Consider the following 22,937-nt stretch of genomic DNA (forward strand, 5'->3'; position numbering starts at 1 on the left):
TCCTCCTCCTCCTCGTTCATTAATCACTCCCCTTTTCTTCTCGATTTCATTCTCAATCACCCCATCGCACCACTGTCTCGTCTCATCCTCTCTCTCTTACTTTCATTTCAATCCCGTTTTTCCCTCTCCCCCGCCATCTCTCCTTTTCTCAGCACAACTCTTGTCCTTCATGAAGTGTTTCGAGAGGCCAAACAAAAGCTGAAGCTCTGGATTTTCTCTCGAAGCAAAGAATTAATGTCCAACTAAATCACTGCCTCAGACGAGACGAATGAAGGGCTGACTTTTTTTTTTTTTTCCAAGGAAGCGAGTGAAATGAACAGCCTCGTCCTTCACGCTTAACATCGGAAGGAAAAAATAACGTAAATAAAACGAAAAAAATAAAAAAAATAAATAAATAAAAAAATGAGGAAAAGAATATTGCCAAACTTGGTAGCAAACAAAAATGTTAAACAGAGAATATAATTTCTTTTCCCTTTAGAATTAATTTCCCTTCTATATGCAAGTCACCATCTCCTTCGCCGAGTTGTATTTACCCTCTTTGTGGTGTAATCTTTCAGGAAATTGTAAGTCTCGTGAAGAGTAACTGGATGTGAAATTGTTCAGCAGACGACTTGTGAAAGAGAGGAGCGGGAGGGAAAGTGCACAGCCTTCAGGAAGATGAAGATGTGAAGTGAGATGATGAGGACAGGAAGGCGCAGGTCTGGCCGAGGAGGAATGAGGGAAAACAATAAGTGTAAGCTAAGACAACAACAACAACAACAACAACAACAATAATAATGATAATAATAATAATAATAATAATAATAATAATAATAATAATAATAATAATAGAAATGGGAGTAATTACGAAAACCAGTCAAAATCACATTAACGCTACAAAACAAAAAGAAAAAAAAAAGGATCACCTGAAGATCCGCCACCCCAGATTGTCTCACCTGAAGATCCGCCACCCCAGACTCTCTCACTTGCTTAGGTTAGGTTAGGTTAGGTTAGGTTAGGTTAGCCTAACCTAACCTAACCTAACAACATGAACGCATTAAAAAACTGAGTGGATATAAAAAATGCAGAAAAAAGTTTACTTCATTAAAAGTATGGGATCACCTGAAGATCCGCCACCCCAGATTGTCTCACCTGAAGATCTGCCACCCCGAGTGCGGCTGGGGTGGCGGATCTTCAGGTGATCCGAAAAAAAATTACTTCATTTTGCCTTCAGTATCCCATTTCGCTCTGTATGACAAAAACAAGGAGGAAGAAAAAAAAAAAGACGCAGAAGAGAAGAAAAAAGAAACCTGATCGTTTTAACTTTGAAGACAACAAAAACCTGTTCAGTAAAAAGTAGCAAGTTTCCGATCAAGCTTCACTAGGATCAGAAACTTTCTGAAAAGAACAGACGAGCAATTTGGTTCACGAAAAGGGAGAGATTTACGCCGTTATTTGGCTCTTAAGGATCACAGCTGTGTGTGTGTGTGTGTGTGTGTGTGTGTGTGTGTGTGTGTGTGTGTGAGAGAGAGAGAGAGAGAGAGAGAGAGAGCATTACTGTCTGTTGTCTCATCCTCATTCTTTCTTTTATCCTGTTCTCTCCTCTTCTCCCCAGCCACTCTCTCTCTCTCTCTCTCTCTCTCTCTCTCTCTCTCTCTCTCTCTCTCTCTCCCAATGATGACATAACGTCGTCTCCCCTACTCCACCGGACGAGGCGGGCGCCTCATGGCAACCCAACGGCAAGACAGGCGAGGCCACACAGCTACGAGCACACATCCATCTCTTGGCGTAATGGCGGCCGCTCATCTGAGGCACTGTACCTTTGTCTCTTCCGCGAAGCAAGATGGCCGGCGTGTGACCCCGGATGGCGAAGATAAGCCGCGACCACTTCCGTTCATCACGACGTCGACAACACACACACACACACGAACCACACAACACTCGACTGCTGCTGCTCCTTCCCCGGTGATACCGACTTGTGATTGGTTCCCGTGCCGTCCAGCCTCTCTCTCTCTTAGTGTTCCACAGCTCCGTCATCTTCCTGTCACCATTACGTGCTGATAACTACGCAATATATATTTTTCTAGCAAGAACTGAACGTGTTATATAAGCGTGAACACTTTTTACAATGCCAAGCCTCACAGCGGCAGAGTCTGGCATTAAGGGCTCGCTGGTGTGCGAGACTTCACGAGGCTCCGAACCAGTCGCCTCGAGCAATGAGCAACAGGCAGTGTTGTAATGCCATCTGGCGGCGTGCGGTGTCTTCCTGATCCAGACTGTGTGTGTGGGGACAAGGACTGCACGAGAAGAGGCGCTCACGGGCTGGAAAATAACCCAGTGTGCTCCTCATTAAATAATACTGTGACCGGCAACCATGACTGTACTGCGCGCAAGAGAGAGGGAGTGGGAGGGATGAAGCAGGGAGAGGGAACAGTGGAGAAGGGAGAGGGAGAGGGAGGAGTGGAAGGAGAGGGAGAGGAAGGGGTGGAGGGAGAGGGAGAGGGAGACAGTAACGGAAGGAGTGGGCGAGGTCCTATTTTTCCGTGGTGAGAGGATAAGACGTGAGTGGAGGAGGGTGGCGGCGCTACTGAGGAGCTGGGAGGAAGAGGAAGAGAAGGGGAGCCATAACACCTTAATGGTTTAGGAAGGGACGACCTGAAATATGTATAAGAAGATCCAAGTGATGAAAGAGAAGCCAATATAATGAGTAGTTGAGAGGAAGGTTACCACGTAGACTATTCAGGAAAGTGTTAAGAGGAACAAGAGTGCAGGTGAAGAAGATCAGGGCAAGAGTTTTTATCAGGATTAAAGGAGACTAACAGGGAGGTGAAAGTGACACACTGAGAAAAAAAATGACTACAGAAGTGATTATCAATGCAAGGAGAGCAAAGTGCGGTATGATGTAGTCACTGGTTGAAAGGCAATAGGAGCGAGTCAAAAGGGACAACAATTACAAAGTGGTGAGCGGGACAGGAATTAGAAGGAAGAGAGACGGAGAAAACCCGGAGGAGGATAAAACAAAAGAGAGAGAGATAAAAAAAAAAAAAAACAGGGAGACAGAGAGGAATTGTAAACCTGCAGAGGAGTGACGAGGCACTGAGGTGAAGGTCCCCGAACAGAGGCCAAGGCGGTAGTAAAAAATGACAGCATAAGTGTCTTGAAGCAGTTCAAGTCATAACAAGTGGAAATACAGAAGCAGGCAGGGAGTTCCAGAGTTTACCAGACAAAGGGATGAATGACTGAGAATACTGGTTAACTCTTGCATTAGAAAGGTGGACAGAATAGGGGTGAGAGAAAGAAGAAAGTCTTGTGCAGCGAGGCCGCGGGAGGAGGGGAGGCATGTAGTAAGCAAGATCAGAAGAGAAGGAGTTGATAAGACGAAAAGCTTTTAATTCCATCCTGTCTTAAGAGCGGTTACTGAGGGTTACTGAAAAGATGAGGGAAGAGGATGGGGAGTGAATGGGAGCCTGCAGAGGAGTGTCGAGGGTTACTGGGAGGTTAAGGGAAGAAAAGGATGGGGAGTGAATGGGAGCCTGCAGAGGAGTGACGAGGGTTACTAGGAGGTTAAGGGAAGAGGATGGGGAGTGAATGGGAGCCTGCAAAAGAGTGACGAGGGTTACTGGGAGGTTAAGGGAAGAGGATGGGGAGTGATCGCCCTCCAAGGAAACTTGTCTTCCCTTCATCCTCACGAGCCGCCATTCAGCAGTGTGTCACCCATCACAGGTAGAGAGAGAGAGAGAGAGAGAGAGAGAGAGAGAGAGAGAGAGAGAGAGAGAGAGAGAGAGAACCAAAGGGAGGTTCCCGAACTGTAAACGCGATATAAAAAAAGCTAATTCGATGTAGTGGAGGATGGGGAGGACTGGAAGGGAAGGATGAGGTGGTGGTGGTGGTAGTGGTGGTGGTGGCGGTGGTGGTGATATGCCTGCTTTATAGTGTCGGGCTGTTCATACATAACACTTCATGCAATAATGCTTTCTACTGAAAAGTGTAAGAGCCAAGACCGCAGTGCTCTTCAAACACATTCCATTTCATTATTTTGTTACTTGAGACAGACCAAATGCTGCACATTATGGAATTACTGACAACACTATCGATGCCAAATACCTGACAAAAGAAATGCCAGGCAAGCAAGGCGCACGGCGGCACACAGGGCCTGGCCTCGCGTGCCGCTCACACTGCTGCCCACGAGGCGTTTGATGAAATTCCCGCGACCACTGGGCGAGGCGCGCAAAGTGGCCCACGAATTGAATGTCCAAGCAGCGCCAGCTTGCTGTGTGTGTGTGTGTGTGTGTGTGTGTGTGTGTGTGTGTGTGTGTGGTTAAATAATAATGTTTTGGCGCGCCTCCACACGGAGTTCTCGGATCGTGAGAGAAAGGCGTGCATCATTTGTGTCTCAACAATGAAGTACTGTTTGTTTGTTTGTGAGCCGCTTCCCTTGGAAACTCTCCTACTGACCATAGGCTTATTTTCACCTCTGACACATCTATCTTTTCCAAAATATACCTATAATTCAACGCCAGTCACTGTCTCTACAGCACTTAAACATGTCCTCCTCCACTACAAGAATCAGCTTTTAGCAACCCATCATAAAAGAAAGGAAAGTTAAGTATTCCATCTCACACTCAGCGGCTTTCCGTCTTCACAACACAGCACAAGGCAGGGCCAGGCGCCCCCTGCCGCCCTGCCAGCCTGCGCCTGCAGGTGCGCCTCCTCCACCCTTAATTCATGAATGCTTCGCTACACCACACCACCATACCACACCACCACACCACACAATCATTTGCGCCCCCTTCATTCCTCCTTCCTTTTTTCTCCTCTCCTATTCGTCATTTTCTTCTTTTCGTCCTCCTCCTCATCCTCCTCTTCCCACTACTACTACTACTACTACTACTACTACTACTACTACTACTACCACCATCACTCCACCGTTACTTCCCTTCATTCTTCCTTCCTTCTTCCTCTTCCTCCTCTATTCCTCACTTTTTTCCTCTTCCCACTACAGCAATCTACGCATTTCATACTTGGGCCGGAAACCCCTGGAAAATGAGGGAAATGTTGACGAAGAGAGACAGACTGGTAGGAGGGAAGGTCTCGGTCTGGGTCCTGATTGTGTTGGTGGTAGACGAGACGAAACGCTCTGAACGGGACTGCACCTATATTTACGTAACGTAATTTTTGAAAATCGCGAGAAGAAAGAAGACGCCCAGACTGGAATGCACTACAAATTCTGACTCGCCGTTTACTTCAGCTAATACCCAAAATATAAAAAGATTACCGAACTCAGTAATAATAACGAAATATCCCTCCAAAATCTGTATTATTTACGAACGGTGCTACAAAAACATTATAATATCTAGAAACAAAACACAGCCAAACTAAATCCTATTATATATTCTGAACACAATTTTTTTTTCCTTTCCAGACAAATAAAAAAAAAAAAACACGAATTGCTCGTCGTATAAAGAAAATAGTTTTTCATTTTTAGCAACGGATGTATGTTAAATTTGAAAATACGCATCGCTACACTAGATTTTATTGAATATTATTACTTGGTACATGTTTCTTATATTTGTTAAGTCTTAAATCCAATACCAATACAATCCTAGGCGTGCTAATTAAGAAAAAAAAATGTAAAAATATATAAAATGACGAACCGGTTTATTTTCGACAAACAAAAACACATCTAGACTGGATTTTATTATGTGTCATTACTTGTTATAGTTTCCTAATAATAAATCAAATATCAAAACAATGCTAACTCCATCAGTAGAAAGGAAAGAATAATGATACCGCGCCGAATTTTTTTTTTTTTTTTCCTCCTTTCCTCAGTACCTCTTCCCTTTTCTACCCTGCATACTCTTCCTCTACCCTTCACCTTTCTTCCCTTTCCTAGTACTATATATCCCGAGTCTAGAAAACACCTGGAAACTGCTGGAAATCCTGAAATTTACGCTAAATATTGACGGGGAGAGACTGTTACCATAGCAGAGACAGGGCTGGGCTGGGCTCGGCAGGACTCGGCAGGGCTGGGCGGCAAGGATAACGTGGTGTGTGTGTGTGTGTGTGTAACTGTCCTGTTTCTGTGTGTGTGTGTGCACGCGCGTTTAAGTGTATAATTGCCGTGTGTGTGTGTGTGTGTGTGTGTGTGTGTGTGTGTGTGTGTGTGTGTGTGTGTGCGCGCGCGCGCGCGCGCGTTTAAGTGTATAACTGCCCTGTGTGTGTGTGTGTGTGTGTGTGTGTGTGTGTGTGTGTGTGTGTGTGTGTGTGTGTGTGTGTGTGTAAATATCTAACTGCCCTATTTGTGTGTGTGTGTGTGTGTGTGTGTGTGTGTGTGTGTGTGTGTGTGTGTCTCAGTACTGCAAGGCACGTCACCTTTCTCCCTTCCCTCCTACCCCCCGCACACTCAAATCCTCAATTTTCGCGCCTTTTAATTGCGCTTGCTTTTCAAAACACATACCACATAAGTTTTGGATGTAAACAAGAATTGGGTAAAAAAAAAATTGTTTTGTTCGTGTTGTTGGTTTCCCGTTGTCTCCCAACAGCCTGGCAACTTTGCTCTCTCACCATTATTGTTTACAATGGTCGCAATGAAGTGACACGAGTTTCAAGGATTTTTAAGGTTATACTGACAGATTAAGAACACTTCTACATTACTAAGAGAAGAAACAAGCTTGAAAACCCGGGTCATCATCTCTATGACCTTGAAAATAGTCGTGGTGTGAAAGCAAAGCGTTTCTGATACACACCTGAGAATAAATGTTTGAGGCGCCGTGCCTTGTTGTTGTTGTTGTTGTTGTTGTTGTTGTATATGTGTGTGTGTGTGTGTGTGTGTGTGTGTGTGTTGTGTGTGTGTGTGTGTGTGTGTGTGTGTGTGTGTGTGAGGCAAAAAAACGGAACTACTGGTTGGATGGTTGATTACTCTTAGGTCATAGTTAACGTTACATGGACGTCACGAAAGAACGCTGACACTGGACGGCGATTATCCACTCAGAGATACAGCAAAGGGAAACAGCAGGGAGAGAAATTGCAATGGAACGTTTTCTTCACTGGAGACGACACCTGCATCTTTCCTTCCTCGTAAACACTTGATGATGCTGAGTGTTGGAGAGTATGAGGTCAGGTACCTTAATTAGTGGAATCTGTCTACGTATCAGCTTCACGTGAGGGATTGGAAGGTTTTTTATTCGCTGTTTGTCTCAATGTTTAACTCTGCGACTTGTTACGTGACTGACACTTTTAGGATTTGACATTTTTAGTATTTTTTTTTTAACAGTTTCCGTTGTCCTTGGCCAGAGCAGCAACTACATGAAAAAAGAAAAAAAAAGTAAGAGTAAAAGGAAATCGTGAGAACGTGGATGATATTAAGCTTTAGCGAACACGAAATCACATCTCACACAACAAAATACAAATTTGGAGCTAAAGGTTCATTATCGGCTAAGCACCTCACTCTGTAGCTGCGCGTGTCCGTCCCGGCAAGCACGTGGGCGATATTGAACGTTACAAAGCATGAAATCAAAGGCTCTTAATTGCTGAGTTCCATCTAGGTATTCATTTCACGTCACGGACTCAAGGATCATGGCTCCAGATCTCTTACGTTGTAACTGCACGGTTCCTTTCATGTAATGTAGAGTATGAATTCAAATAATCTCTGTTGAAATGCATCTGTGTATTTATTCCACGTTAGGGGCTATAAAATTAACTATGAAATGTCAAACGAGATCCATTTAGTTAATATTTAGTTAATAAACACCCCGTCTACGTATTAATCAGAAGAAAACTGTGCTAAACAAGCATATCACTAGTGGCGATGCTAGCGCTATTGATGGTGGTGGTGGTGGTGGTGGTGGTGGCGGTGACGGATCCATGTTATCTCGTGAACCAATCAGTGAAGTCATACAGCGGTGGTGGTGGTGGTGGTGGTGGTGGTGGCGGTGACGGATCCATGTTATCTCGTGAACCAATCAGTGAAGTTATACAGCGGTGGTGGTGGTGGTGGTGGTGGTGGTGGCGGTGACGGATCCATGTTATCTCGTGAACCAATCAGTGAAGTTATACAGCGGTGGTGGTGGTGGTGGTGGTGGTGGTGGCGGTGACGGATCCATGTTATCTCGTGAACCAACCAGTGAAGTCATACAGCGGTGGTGGTGATGGTGGTGGTGGTGGTCGTGGTGGCGGTGACGGATCCATGTTATCTCGTGAACCAACCAGTGAAGTCATACAGCGGTGGTGGTGGTGGTGGTGGTGGTGGTCGTGGTGGCGGTGACGAATCCATATTATCTCGTGAACCAACCAGTGAAGTCATACAGCGGTGGTGGTGGTGGTGGTGGTGGCGGTGACGGATCCATATTACCTCGTGAACCAACCACTGAAGTCATACAGCGGTGGTGGTGGTGGTGGTGGTGACGGATCCATGTTATCTCATGAAGTCATACAGCGGCCCAGTTAGCGGGCAATAATGCTATTACTCACCCACCCAATTACGACAAAGGCTGGGACAAAGTTGAAGCCGTTCCCTCTACCCCGCGTCCCCACCACAGGCGCCGCTACCTGCTGACGGAGATTCCTGTGTGGGGCGGCAAATACTTGACAGCTTTTGTGCATTTCATTTGATTCATTTAGTGGAGAGAGAGAGAGAGAGAGAGAGAGAGAGAGAGAGAGAGAGAGAGAGAGAGAGAGAGAGAGAGAGAGAGAGAGAGAGAGCGTGTGTGCGTGTTAAGATTACAAAAAAGAAAGAGCACAATAAAATAAGGGGAAGCTGCAAGAAGCCATCAGGCCTACACGTGGCGGTCCCTGTATGAAACAAACCCACCTATTTATACCTGTCACTTCCTAAGTACTCAAGATTCAAGGATAGAAAGCACTTAGACTAACACTGACACACAGCACCTTTGATACTGCAGGTATTAGCCAGGTTACATAACATCAGAATAGATAACTAAAGACTCTGAGTTGATAATTACGAAGTCTAACAATAATGCACCGCGGCTTTAATAGTGGAGTTACTAGTTACTATGTTAGGTTAGATCAAGTCAAGACAACCGAAGACTGAGGGTTAAGAAGTGGTAAGCCTAATTCTGATAGTTCCGCAGCTCTAACCTTGAGCGAGACAGGCTTGGTGATGCATTAAGCGGCGCAGCGAGCGATGATCTCCTTTACGAGGGAATAAAACCATCAGGCGGGACGTTTGGTGAAAACCTTCATTCCGTAAACAGCAACTCGGCGGCTGGCTGTCGGATCAGGGCGGAGGAGTCAACCTCTCGCTGTGACTGTTGTGTTCAGGCTTCACATGGATGTGTTAAGATGTAATGGATATATTTAGCGTATCTCTGTAATTAATATGTTTAGAGCATCCCTGTAGTAGTAGTAGTAGTAGTAGTAGTAGTAGTAGTAGTAGTAGTAGTAGTAGTAGTAATAGTAGTTAATAATAGTAGTAGTAGAAAAAAAAAAAAAAGAGGAGGAGGAGCAAGACTCATTTACGTTCCTGTTTCGGATTCAAAAGTTATCATTAATTAGCCACTGTAAGAAATGTTTATGCCAGTTACGTATTAATGTTTCAGTACACGTCATGCTATTATCAATATAAAGACATGCCTTAGCAATACTAATTCAAACTCTAAGTTAACACACTGCAACGCTTCACTCTCTTACCACGAGTATTTTCAAAGGCCACAGATATGACTACCATGTTCCCAAGAGTGTTTCTCGTGTCAGTAATGTACCTCGTTGATCTATCACTAGCACTATATAAAACACTCTTAAAAACCAATGTAACTTCACGACGACTATTTTCAAAGACCACAGAGATGAGTACCATGTTCCCAAGAGTTTATCGTGTCAGTAATGCAGAAATCTTGTTAATCTGTCACTCATACCATAAAACACTCTTAAAAACCCACCTAACTTCATGACGACTATTTTCAAAGGCTACAAAGATGATTAGCTGTATTATGAAGCGTTTCTCCTGTTAATGGTGTGGAAATTGTGTTAATATATCACTATAAATATAAAAAAAAACCGTAAAAAAGCTCGTATAAATTCGTCTGTGTAGAGTCCTTTGAAAGTAGTGGAGTTGTGGCGTAGAAGAGTTTGGAAATATATTCCTTAGAGGGAACATCACTGCCATTTAACAATACTCGGGTTATTAACAGTAAATAATGATATCTATCACTGCGCCTGCCACTGACAACTTCACTTCATTTTCAGACTCATGAATGATTGCAAACAATGAATAAACAATAAAGTCAAGTGAAGTTTCGATCTCCACAATAATTACTACATTAAGAACATAAGAACATAAGAAATAAGGGAAGCTGCAAGAAGCGACCAGTCTTACACGTGGCAGTCCCTGTATGAAATATACCTACCTATTTCCACCTATCATCCCCATCCATAAACCCGTCTAATCTTCTCTTAAGGCTCCCTAATGTCCTAGCACTAACAACATGATTACTGAGTCCATTCCACTCATCTACCTCTCTATTTGAGAGCCAATTTCTTCCTATCTCTTTCTTAAACCTAAATTTTTTAAGTTTGAACCCGTTATTTCTTGTTCTGTCCTAGTTTCTGATCCTAAGAATTTTACTTACGTTCTCCCTGTTATAACCCTTATACCACTTAAAGACTTCTATCAGGTCCCCTCTTAACATACGTCTCTCTAAAGAATGTACGAGTAGATTTAACAGCTTCAATTTCGCCTCGTAAGGAATACTCCTCATCCCCTGTATCCTTTTAGTCATTCTCCTCTGTACTGATTCTAATAGACCTATATCTTTCCTGTAATGTGGGGACCAGAACTGCACAGCGTAGTCTAGATGAGGTCTGACCAGCGCCAAGTATAATTTTAATATTACTTCCAGCCTTCTACTTTTTAACACTCCTAAAAATTAATCCTAGTACCCTATTTGCTCTGTTTCCGGCCTCAATGCATTGTTTTCCTTGACGGAGTTCAGAGCTAACTATAACTCCTAAATTTTTCTCGTACCCTGTACCTACCAGAGTTTGGTTGTTTATTGTGTACCTACTGTGTGGGTTTCCTCTACCTACGCTAAGTACTTTGCATTTGTTGATATTAAGCTGCATTTACCATCTGTCCGTCCGTTCATTCATCCTTCCTAATTCTGCCTGCAAGGGGATGGCATCCGATTCTGACATAATTAATCTACCTATCTTTGTGTTATCCGCAAATTTACTAACATCACTGCTAATTCCACTATCCAAGTCATTGATATATATTTTAGTTAGTACAATTTGCTGGTGTATTTATTATATTTCGTATGATAACGTTGGTATTTACAAATTAAGAAAAAACGTATTTAACTCAAACATTAGAGCAAAGGCAATCATACTCAGAATATGACTGTCACTGGAAGACTTTCTTGCAATAAACAGCAACATAATATCATCAGTACATTTATCACGTTAATCGAGAATAATGCTGGCGAGTGACGAGCCTGTAGCAGTGCTATCAATCCTGGCTTCAACAGTCGTCCTCAGAAGGCCAACACAAATAATAAATAAATAAATAAATAAAATAAATAAATAAATAAAATAAAATAAAATAAAAGTTTCCCGACCCTCCCGGAAGTGAAAAGGTAACAGGAAAAGATTTTAACATTTCCAGTGAACGCACTAATGAATCCCAGCGACTTGCATAACAGATTCGGTGCGATGGGTGGCGGAGGCAGCGAGAACAGGCAACAAGATCCCTTCCTTGAGTCGCCTCTTTCACTGTGACACCACCATTGTGACAGAGCAGAATTACACTCAGACTTCCCAGCTTTAAGGTGAGATGAAGAGCGTGGCAATCAATGTACGCCCTCCTGCTGGAGACACACGGCTCTGTGATGTGCCTGGCGAAGATGATACTTGTTGGCAAAGTAATGCTAGTTAATTCTAGGTAATTATGAGCTTGTCTTTGTGTTGTCTCCTCTACGGTCTGGCATCTTGCTTTTTTTCTAACAGTTTTTTGCCCTTGACCAAAGACATTCTTACATTAAAAAAACGGAAAATCAAAGTAAAGCCTTGGACGGTTAGAAGATTGTCACAAATACCTCCTCTGTAGTGGATCGAAAGACAGCACAGGCATGATAGGACCCCAAAAAAAAAAAAAAAAAATAAATAAATAAATAAATAAAAAATAAATAAATAAACGGACGGGAAAAAAAAAAAATAACGTTTGCATGAACCCAAAAGAAATAAGCTGAACCGAATGAACTCACCAGACAAGTGAACGTGAAGACAAACATAGTAATGAATACACCCAAGGCGGTTCATGGTACGAGCAAAGCACCTTTCCTGGTGTTCAAGGTCAGAGAGGACAGCGAGGCCTAAGACTTGTCAGCAGCTCAGGAAACACGACGCCTGGAGCGGCTGGTGAAGATGGAAATTTGGAGATTGAAATTCATGCATACAGAGAATGTGTGTCGTGAAGATTTCCCCTCCTCGCAAGATTCATGTGGTCGATGGAATTAGGTGAGATATGACTGCCTGGATGTGACCAGGTCGCTCCTGATGCGGGAATACGGTGAATATGTTTGATATATTTACACTTCAACTTTCCTTCTGGTCTCCTCGATAATTCTCCTATTTGTGTCCCTCGATGCAATGATGATCACCTATAAACACCAAAATGACGCGGGTTATTTTACGTTGGATAGCAAAACGTGGCCATGATGCTACAATATGGTGAATATTCTTGGTACATTCAACCTTCCCTCTCGTCTTCTCTATAATTCTTCTACAGTAACACTTCAATGTCATAATTATCACCTATAAACGCCAAACCGATGCGAGTTACTTTACGATAAAAAGCAAAACGCTGCTATGATACTGGAACACTGTGAAAATTCTTCAATCTTCATTCTTTCTTTCTCGATAAAACTCTCGCCCTCCGCTGCCACAACTGTTACCTGTAAACAACGAGCGGATTACTTTACGCTGGGAAGTAAAATAAGTGACCATCGTGAGCATTATGACAAACACTCATCTTCGTTCCTGTAGAAGGTAAGATAAGAGAGCGAGTGAGGAGGTAATTCATAGAAAGAGTGAGACAAAAATGACATACATTGAATTGCCATAAAGAAAGAAAGTAAATAGTGAATGTTGTCTTTACCTGTGCATAGATAAGGTAAGAAAATAAAGAGAAAGGGCTGCATTCACCTGTGCACAGAGAAACTAAGAAGGAAAGACTGGCAGCTCAGTTCATCTGCGCCCTGAGTAAGTATGAGAAGTAATGACAAATACATTCACCTCTGTAAATAGAAACAAAATAATGACGTTAATAGAGAAAGCAAGAAAAAAGACTAGCCCTGCATTTATTTGCCTCTTTGTAAAGAAAATTACAGAGGAAAAAAATTACAGCCATAAGGAAACCACGAAGAAAAATAGAGGAAAATGAATGAGAACCTAATTAACAAACACATCGGCAAAATGAGACGAAAAGCACTTCAAAGGAGCATTTAGAAACCATTATTTTGATTAGGTGGAAGAAGAAGAGACTTGAAAGGTAACAAATGTCGGGTCACAGGGTGCAAACTCCATCAAATTTCCTTCTTGCCGCCTAAACCATCACAGGGGAAGTGGGAGAAAGTACCATCGCCTCTGAGTGTTGGAGTGAGGCAACCTTCAGGCCAAAGACACTTCCGCCATTTTCCACGTGAGATTTCCTGACGTGTTTTTTAAGTCAATCTCTGTGATATTTGTAGTGTGTGTGTGTGTGTGTGTGGTAGAGAGAGAGAGAGAGAGAGAGAGAGAGAGAGAGAGGAGAGAGAGAGAGAGAGAGAGAGAGAGAGAGAGAGAGAGAGAGAGAGAGAGAGAGAGAGAGAAATAACCATATAGGGACGGTAAAATAAACGAGACATCCAGACATAAAGACAGATATACATAGATACATACATACATACATATACATACAAACAAACAGACAGACAGACAGACAGAAAGGAAGAAAGAAAAAAAAGAAAGACGAACAAGAAGACAGCCACAAGCAGCCTGTAAGGAGCAGGTCTGGGCAGCTTTCCAGCATCACTAAGAAAAAGGAGGGAAGCTTTAACAATAAGAGGATAAACACGTCCGTCGCCTTTCACCAGAACATTAAGTACCAGCCGTGCTCCTCCTCGCCGCGTAGTTCCCGCCACCACATTCTCTGCGCGACAACAAAACCCTGGAAGCTGCACTGACAAGGCTGACAATGATCACAATTTTGTCTCTGGGAATAATTTGTGTTGTGTTGTGCCGTGTGTATTTTTGCCTGTTGTATAGATTTGCATGTGCTGTATATTGTTGCTACTTTTACGCATCTCAGTGCTTCGTGGGCCATCCTGCATGAACGGTTTCCTGTGTCTACCCACAAATATACTTACAAAGTGTGCAAGTTCTTCCAGCTGTCCGAGAACATCAAGTAGTGCCCAGTATAGTGTAACTCTCTCCCAGCTCAGCCATCTTAACCAAGTCCATTCTCAAACGATTCAGCCTTCACTAGTCTTAATCTCTATCATGAAAATTACCGGGCGGTTTCGATGTTATTTTCATTATTTTTGTGATAGTGTAACAAGAACTCTTCGTCATCATTTGGAAAACACTCGTGAGAAAGACTTTATTTTTCTCTCCCTTTGACGCTTCGAAAGTTTATGAGATTCCACAGCGTTTGAAAACACGAGCCTTGGTTTTCCCCACACGACCGACCCACGAAACACTTTTGCGACGGCGAACTTCAGTCATTCCTGCAAACTGTTGTTGACGCAGAAACCAAGAAACAAAGACAGATATGTTGAGAAAACACACACACACACACACACACACACACACACACACACACACACACACACACACACACACACAAGAGACAAGACACAAGCAAGTAAAAAAAAAACATGGACGAAGGAAATAGAAACAAGAGACACAGGAGAAGGAAAGAATGTACGAATGATAAAAAAAGAGACAAAGGAGATAAACAATAGAAACACGACACATGAGAAAAAAGAAAAAAGACAAGGAAAAAAGGAACAAGGGAGAGGAAAGGAAGAAGCAACGGAAGTGAAAAATAGGAACACGAGACAAAAGTGAAGGAAAAGACGAGGAAAGAAGAAATGAGGAAATAAACAGGAAAATGTCAATACAATGTGATGATAATTTTCCACGTACAAGAAAGTATCAGTGGTTGTTGTTGTTTATCGTGAGACAAAGACAAAGGTGCGAAATGTTGTCAGCGTTAATTAATTACTATGAGGAATGAAAGGGATTGTGTGACTTGCTTTTTTGTTCACTCCATTATAGACGACCCTTTGTGTCCCTTCCTTCTGAGCCCCGCCACAAGACACACTCAGCTGGTAATAATGAGACGACAACGTGTGTGTGTGTGTGTGTGTGTGTGTGTGTGTGTGTGTGTGTGTGTGTGTGTGTGTGTGTGTGTGTGTGTGATACTGGCTCGTATTCTGAAACACTTCCTTCTCTCACGCAGAATATTTTCAAAGGGCACAGAGATAAACAGTTGTGTTCTAACTGGTGGCTTCTTCAGTGAATGGGCAGAATTCTTGTTAAATTATCACTGCAATCATAGAAACATCCTTGATAACCACCTTGCCTGTCAGTACAGCTTGATACAGCTTGATAAAAAAAAAAATAGTCGAGAAGAAACGAGGTCCATTACCGTACCACGAATCAGGCACTGTTAGGTATACTACTACTACTACTGCTACTACTACTACTACTACTACTACTACTACTACTACTACTACTACTACAGTTATCAATATTAGAGACAAGTGTCATGAAGCAAGTTTTTTTTTTATTATTTTCGTTCTTAGTTTCTTAGGGGGAACAATAAATGTAACTCGCCTCAAAAGACACACACACACACACACACACACACACACACACACACTCTCTCTCTCTCTCTCTCTCTCTCTCTCTCTCTCTCTCTCTCTCTCTCTCTCTCTCTCTCTCTCTCTCTCTCTCTCTCTCTCTCTCTCTCTCTCCATCCCCAACTTGTCTGAGTGTCTGATCACAATGATTCCTGTGACTACTATCACGCTCCACGGCGGGGATGAGATGTGGCAATCACGATCATGCGAGAAACGCGAGGCCCACCTTGGCCAGACATGAGTGTTCGGTTGTGTCATCCAAACACTCAGGTAGACCGATTCCTTAGAGGTGACCAGACGCCGCGGGGTCATCTGTAATCTACATAAAAAATCCATTGTCTGCAAACTCTCTATAGATACTGATTAGGAAGAAGAAACCAACAAGAATTTAACTATTCCCTACCAGCGTCATCCTTCTTCTTACGCCACATTAAATACAAATATTAAGTTCTCTTTGTTTAATTTTAATGCTGCTTGCTAAGAATATTAAACTTTTAAAATATCAACAGATTTTCTTAAAGCATCTACCCACACGCATATCTTGAGCACAGAACACGGAATGCTCCTCAGACGTTGTTAACCTCAATGCAGCTTGATTGAGACTGCTACTTATAAGATATCAATAGATCTTCTCAATGCATCTGTCCCCACGCCAGTCCTGGGAGCTGACAATGGAATACTCCTCAGACTGGAGCACGTCCTTGGTGGTGAATGCTGAAGGCGACCCTTGAGCCAGATGATCAAGGCTTTTGCTGCGAGAGCTTAACATGCCCTTCCTTTGAATTATCTGACCGAGTCAGCGGCTTAACGCCGTCTGTTTTCACGGTGTATATAATACGTAACAACAGTGGAGCTCGAAATAGAAGGGTGGGCTAAAGCAAAAAAATTGGTGGTGACCTAAAATTAGCCCTGTATTCTGATCCCGAAAATAGCAGCTTAGGGTTTTCCCGCAATTCTAATTCCTCTAATGTACTAAAATGTACAAGAAAAAAATAAAATAGAATAAATAAATAAATAAATAAATAAATAAATAATAAAAAAAAATCAATTCTCAAGTTTTGCAAGGAGGTTGTAAGAACACCAGGGGACTTTGGCCTCAAGGAAAATGAAACACACAAAAAGGGAGTGCGACATGCCGGCTTCTGAACACTATACCACTGCAAATCTCCGCATTCCTTTCCGACAGGCAACTTGATCTAGACAGCTACAGACCAGACGGCAACACTCAGAAAACACTCCAACACCAAGTGCGGGTTGTCACCACCACACACTTCCGCTGCCTCACAAAATCATCTCCCTCAGCAACTTAATTGATGCGCCTCTTCCACACATGTCTGGGACACGCCCCACCCAGCTCGTGTGAAATGACTAAAGAGTTATAATAGTTGGGAATGAACGGCAGCACCCACTCACTTCCTGCACACTATTTCACAAGCGCGATAAGACTGACCACTGATTCCTCACTACCAGATGTTTGAGACGCAGTCATGCATTCCTGATTTTTTTTTTCTCTCTCTTTTAAGGATTATTTTCAGAGGCTACTGAGAATATTAGTTTTTTTTTTCTGTTCTGTTGATGGTGTACAGCTCTTGTTCACCAATGACAATGATCTGGAAGACATCTCTTGTAACTCTATCGGTTTCCACTGAAGTCAATTAAAAGCATATGAAACAAGACGCCGAGACGAGGGCGCGACCACACAACAGGGTGCGCAATAAAGGTACTGCATTATACTATATATATATATATATATATATATATATATATATATATATATATATATATATATATATATATATATATATATATATATATATATATATATATATATATATATATATATATATATATATATATATATATATATATATATGTCCACCTAAGCTTCCTTCACATATTGGTCACTTCACGCTAAGGTTGCAGCTCAAATAATCTCGTTTCGGTAATAGGCGTCAAGTATGAAGAGGGGAGCATAACGCGCGTATATTGTATTTCATTAGTAGCTTAATAGCGGGACTCAAAACCATCTTGCACTCCACTCGTATTGAGGTCAAGCAGCGTACTTACCAACACCATCATCATCAGTAGTAGTAGTAGTAGTAGTAGTAGTAGTAGTAATATTATTATTATTATTATTATTAGTAGTAGTAGTAGTAGTAGTAGTAGTTGTTGTTGTTGTTGTTGTTGTTGTAGTGAGTTTTTGTATGTAATATTTAGTAGTTTAAAACTAATATAACAGACCATTGATGAAAGGATATTTGTTTCTATTAAGTTTAATTCTCAGCATGTAATATTAAACAATTTAGAAAATTAGGATTTAGCAGCGAGTTAAAGCCTAATTAATATTGTGGCAGCAGTTGCGGTTATACTCTAAGGTTAAATGACAATATATTGTTTATTGTTAAATGAACATATATTTTTTTTTAAGATAACCTGAAAAAAAAAAAAGTGCGCAAAGGTTGTTTCTTGCCTCTTTATCAAAACATGTCTAGTTCACGATATTTAGAGTCTAGCCTACTCACTGACAAAAATGTTAAATAGCCGCGGTATCTTCACCGTGCAAAGTAGTAGTAGTAGTAGTAGTAGTAGTAGTAGTAGTAGTAGTAGTAGTAGTAGTAGTAGTAGACAATAGAAGGAAGAAAACTTTCGAGAATTTTTTTTTGTTTTGTTCTTCTCTCTCTCTCTCTCTCTCTCTCTCTCTCTCTCTCTCTCTCTCTCTCTCTCTCTCGTCGTGTATATATTTTTGCTGTTCTTATTCTTTAGTATCTTCTATTCATGCTAACCCTTTTACTTCCAGCACGTCGTAACGCTCAGCACAAAAGCATCATTAATCCATTACCTCTCCCTTCCCACTCACTCACTTCACTCAAACAACAACCAGCAAAAGTCACGGACATGCTGAGCTTCGACTAATTATTCCGACCTCTCGCTTCCTAGAAAGTAAATCTACAGTGTGAATTTTCTGGTAACAAGCTTTTCTCTTTGCTCTTAATTCTCAATGAGTGTTTTGCTCCTCGCCTGCCCATGACCTTGTAATGAATGCAGGTGAGGCAGGTATGTTTAGAGACGTCGCAGTGAGCGTTTTGATACCAGATAGCGCCAGAATTTTTTATTTTCGCCGGAAAATAAATACTTTTTGGGGCAAGGTTTTACAAGCTTACAAAGGTGTATCGTTGCACAGTAATGCGTCTGAATTTTAATTCAATTAATTTCGTGATAACTGACAGCACATGACATTGTTTGAGCCTCTATTCATAATTTCAGATGATATTCTTAAAAGAGCCTACAAGTGTATCAAGGCAGGCAATCTGTAATTTTCTACTGACCTCAATGGAAGTATACTAATATATACTTGCATTTTCATGTACTAAACAACAGGCAAATCCATTTAATGTAAAGAAAATATAATTTTGTATCAGAGACTTTATTTTTGCGGTACGATCACTATCCTCGGGTACTTGGGCAGCGAGCAAACCAAAACACAGGACCACGCTTACTCGACTACCCTGCACAATGGATACATCACCGCCACAATCATGGACTACAGCGGAATTAAGAAAATTACTGAAAGAACGAGCAATACCCTATTCTGGATATAGTAAAGCAAAGTAAAGGCCTTTGTATCGGCAAAACTGAGAGGCTATTGTTTACACTTTACACTCCTTCCTAATGGCGCGCGGCGCTTTCTTTAACTGAAGAATCATGATCAAGGTAAGTACGTCGTACGTCCGCCAGCGGTGCTGTTCTTTTTTTTTATTTCACTGATTACTTTCATATACAGGACGTGTCAGTGATATCTGATATTTTTCAACATTCCCAGATAAAATGCACAAGCCGAAATCAACATCCTTTTATTTTTACTGTTCATACTTAAAAAAAAAAAAATCATTACCTATTTTTAGTTTTATCTTATAATTCAATTAACAAAGCCTTATCATACACCAGTAAGTATGATTATTAATATCAAGGGTTATGTTTTTAATTTTTAGATACACTTGTGCAGCAATTCATGCTGTACTTTTCCTGCACATCGATTTCAAATTTAGCTAAGACACCCCTTTGCCCCAGGAAATCGGAGACAATTAAAAATGCTGGCGCTGATAGGTATCTACCAGCCTCACTGCCACGTCTCTATCTGCATGGATATCTGCATGGAAATGAAATCCACGTGAGAATCGGGTGACTTCAATTTTCGGAGCCATTAATCAAGATAGGGTTAAAGCTTGATGGAGAGAGAGAGAGAGAGAGAGAGAGAGAGAGAGAGAGAGAGAGAGAGAGAGAGAGAGAGAGAGAGAGAGAGAGAGAGAGAGAGAGAGAGAGAAAAATTTAAATCATCCTTTTATGAGGCGAAGAGACACAAGCCTTTGTTTTTCCTTACTTGATATAGAAATAACGTTCCTGAGAGCGAGAGAGAGAGAGAGAGAGAGAGAGAGAGAGAGAGAGAGAGAGAGAGAGAGAGAGAGAGAGTCTGCTAAGTTCCTGGTAAGTTGAGTATTGTTGTTACTCTTATTAGTATCCTAATAATCACTGAAATGACAAATACAAGAATAATAATCATTATCATAACGTGCATCATTCTTTTTCATGCCTGCAATTCATGAGGCACACACACACACACACACACACACACACACACACACACACACACACACACACACACACACACACACACACACACACACACACACACACACACACACACACACACACACACCCTCCCCTGGACCCCCACCCTCTCCCTTCCATTCCTCCACCCGCCGTTCCTCCTCCTGGTGGGAAGCTTTCATACTGCTAAGTAAATTCCCTATAAAGGACAAATATTAGCTTGGGAAGTCTTTGCTTATAATTAGTATCGTCAAGTATCATGACAAAGAAAACAAATAATTTGGTTCAACACATCGGCAGTTCAATGACCGATATAGTTCTTGCTTTAGCTAAAATAAAAGAAAAAAATAATACCCGTAATTCTTTTGTGCCCCTTAACAATAAACTGATCTCTTGCAGCATAACAGGATACAGGACAACACAACGCTGCACAACACAAACAAACACAACACATATCACAATACAAGCCTCTTACAACACAACACAAAACAACATACTGCCTTCTTACAACACAATACAACACTGTACAGTACACTTCCCTCACACAACACAACTCAACACAACACACTGCCCAAACACAACACAACGACACAAAACAACACACGCCCTCTGACTACACACCACAACCCAACACACGCCCCCTTATAACACATGTCCATTACAACACAACACTGCCCTACATAACAGCACACACACACACACACACACACACACAAACACACAGAAATGATACATGGTAATGAACACACGGGGCAAGTCAGCATACAAGCAACAAATGAACAGCACGTCACGGGATTCAGAGCAACACGTGAGGAAGGATTTGAGCAGAATAGAAAAACTGTTGCAGTAAGTGATGAACGCGCAGTGAAGAGAAAAAAAAATATTGCAGGGATTAACTTGGTACTTTGTCCTCGCTATTGCTGTCAACAACACGAGTAGTAACAGCAGCGACACGTGGCATTAAATAACAACTATAACAAATGAATGATAGATCAAGGTACTGCATTCACTTGCTAAATAGATATGTACAGTGCATGACCGTGAATAAGTCTGAGTAATTGATTAATATGATTGGCTGAGTGGGTGAGACAAGTGACTCATTAAGAAACAAAACGTAGCAGCCGACGTGAATGAATGAATGAATGAGTAGCTGAATGAATAAATGAATGAATGGATAAGAAAAAGAATAAATAAATAAATAAGACAATTAAGGACTAACTTCATAGAATTTATGGTGGCATCGTTACTCATAAGACAAACAACAACAACAACAACAACAACAACAACAACAATAACAACAACAACGCAATATTCTAGAAACATGGATAAAAAAAAAACAAAAAAAAACAGACCAAGACAGACACGCAGGCAGGCAGGCAGACAAACACAGTGGCAAGCAGACAAGCAAACAGGCAGACAAGCAAACACGTATTGACACAAACATGCATAAGGATAACAAATAAAAGACGGAAAAACAGACAAAAAAACAAAAAACAGACAAAAAAAACAGGCAGAAAAAAACAAAACGAACACACACACACACACACACACACACACACACACACACACACACACAGTAACAAAAATAGACACAGACACAAATAAACACAGAAAAACACATAGAGAGAAACAGAGACTACCTTAACTATATAAACACACACACACACACACACACACACACACACACACACACACACACACACACACACACACACACACACACACACACACACATTAACAAAGGAGGCTAACAGGACACTCAGAAATAAAGAATACTGCAAATTACAACGTAAGTTTGAGGCAAAATTGGTCAGCTTTAGGCAGCAACACTTGTGGTGGTGTGATAAAAAATGGACTTTCATAGCCTCTCTCTCTCTCTCTCTCTCTCTCTCTCTCTCTCTCTCTCTCTCTCTCTCTCTCTCTCTCTCTGGTTATGTTTGTTAGTCTGGGAAAGTGATAGTCTCTCTCTCTCTCTCTCTCTCTCTCTCTCTCTCTCTCTCTCTCTCTCTCTCTCTCTCTCTCTCTCTCTCTCTCTCTCTCTCTCTCTCTCTCTCTCTCTCTCTCTCTCTCTCTCTCTGGTTATGTTTGTTAGTCTGGGAAAGTGATAGTCTCTCTCTCTCTCTCTCTCTCTCTCTCTCTCTCTCTCTCTCTCTCTCTCTCTCTCTCTCTCTCTCTCTGGTTATGTTTGTTAGTCTGGGAAAGTGATAGTCTCTCTCTCTCTCTCTCTCTCTCTCTCTCTCTCTCTCTCTCTCTCTCTCTCTCTCTCTCTCTCTCTCTCTGATTATGTTTGTTAGTACTGGGAAAGTGATAGTCTCTCTCTCTCTCTCTCTCTCTCTCTCTCTCTCTCTCTCTCTCTCTCTCTCTCTCTCTCTCTATCTATCTATCTATCTATCTATCTTTTTATCTATCTCTATCTTTCTGTCTATCTCTATCTATCTACCTATCTATCTACCTATCTATCCATCTATTTATCAATTAAGCTCACATAAGTGC

The 22,937-nt window shown here is 41.7% G+C and overlaps 1 protein-coding gene and 1 long non-coding RNA gene across 2 annotated transcripts in view; both read right to left on the reverse strand.

Annotated features, from left to right (window-relative positions):
• Nucleotides 1-2,326, reverse strand: part of LOC135097665 (myosin-11-like) — a 63,984-nt gene extending 61,658 nt beyond the window's left edge. Inside the window, exon 1 of the mRNA XM_063999615.1 lies at nt 1,800-2,326. The gene's annotated coding sequence lies outside the window, so the exon portion shown is untranslated. The remainder of the gene's footprint in view (nt 1-1,799) is intronic.
• Nucleotides 2,327-9,073: 6,747 nt separating this feature from the next.
• The window catches only part of LOC135097689 (uncharacterized), a 33,359-nt gene continuing 19,495 nt past the window's right edge, over nt 9,074-22,937 (reverse strand). Inside the window, exon 4 of the long non-coding RNA XR_010265976.1 lies at nt 9,074-9,206. This is a non-coding gene — a long non-coding RNA (uncharacterized LOC135097689). The remainder of the gene's footprint in view (nt 9,207-22,937) is intronic.

This window comes from Scylla paramamosain, unplaced genomic scaffold (assembly GCF_035594125.1).
Source record: "Scylla paramamosain isolate STU-SP2022 unplaced genomic scaffold, ASM3559412v1 Contig28, whole genome shotgun sequence".
Classification (NCBI taxonomy): Eukaryota; Metazoa; Arthropoda; class Malacostraca; order Decapoda; family Portunidae; genus Scylla; species Scylla paramamosain.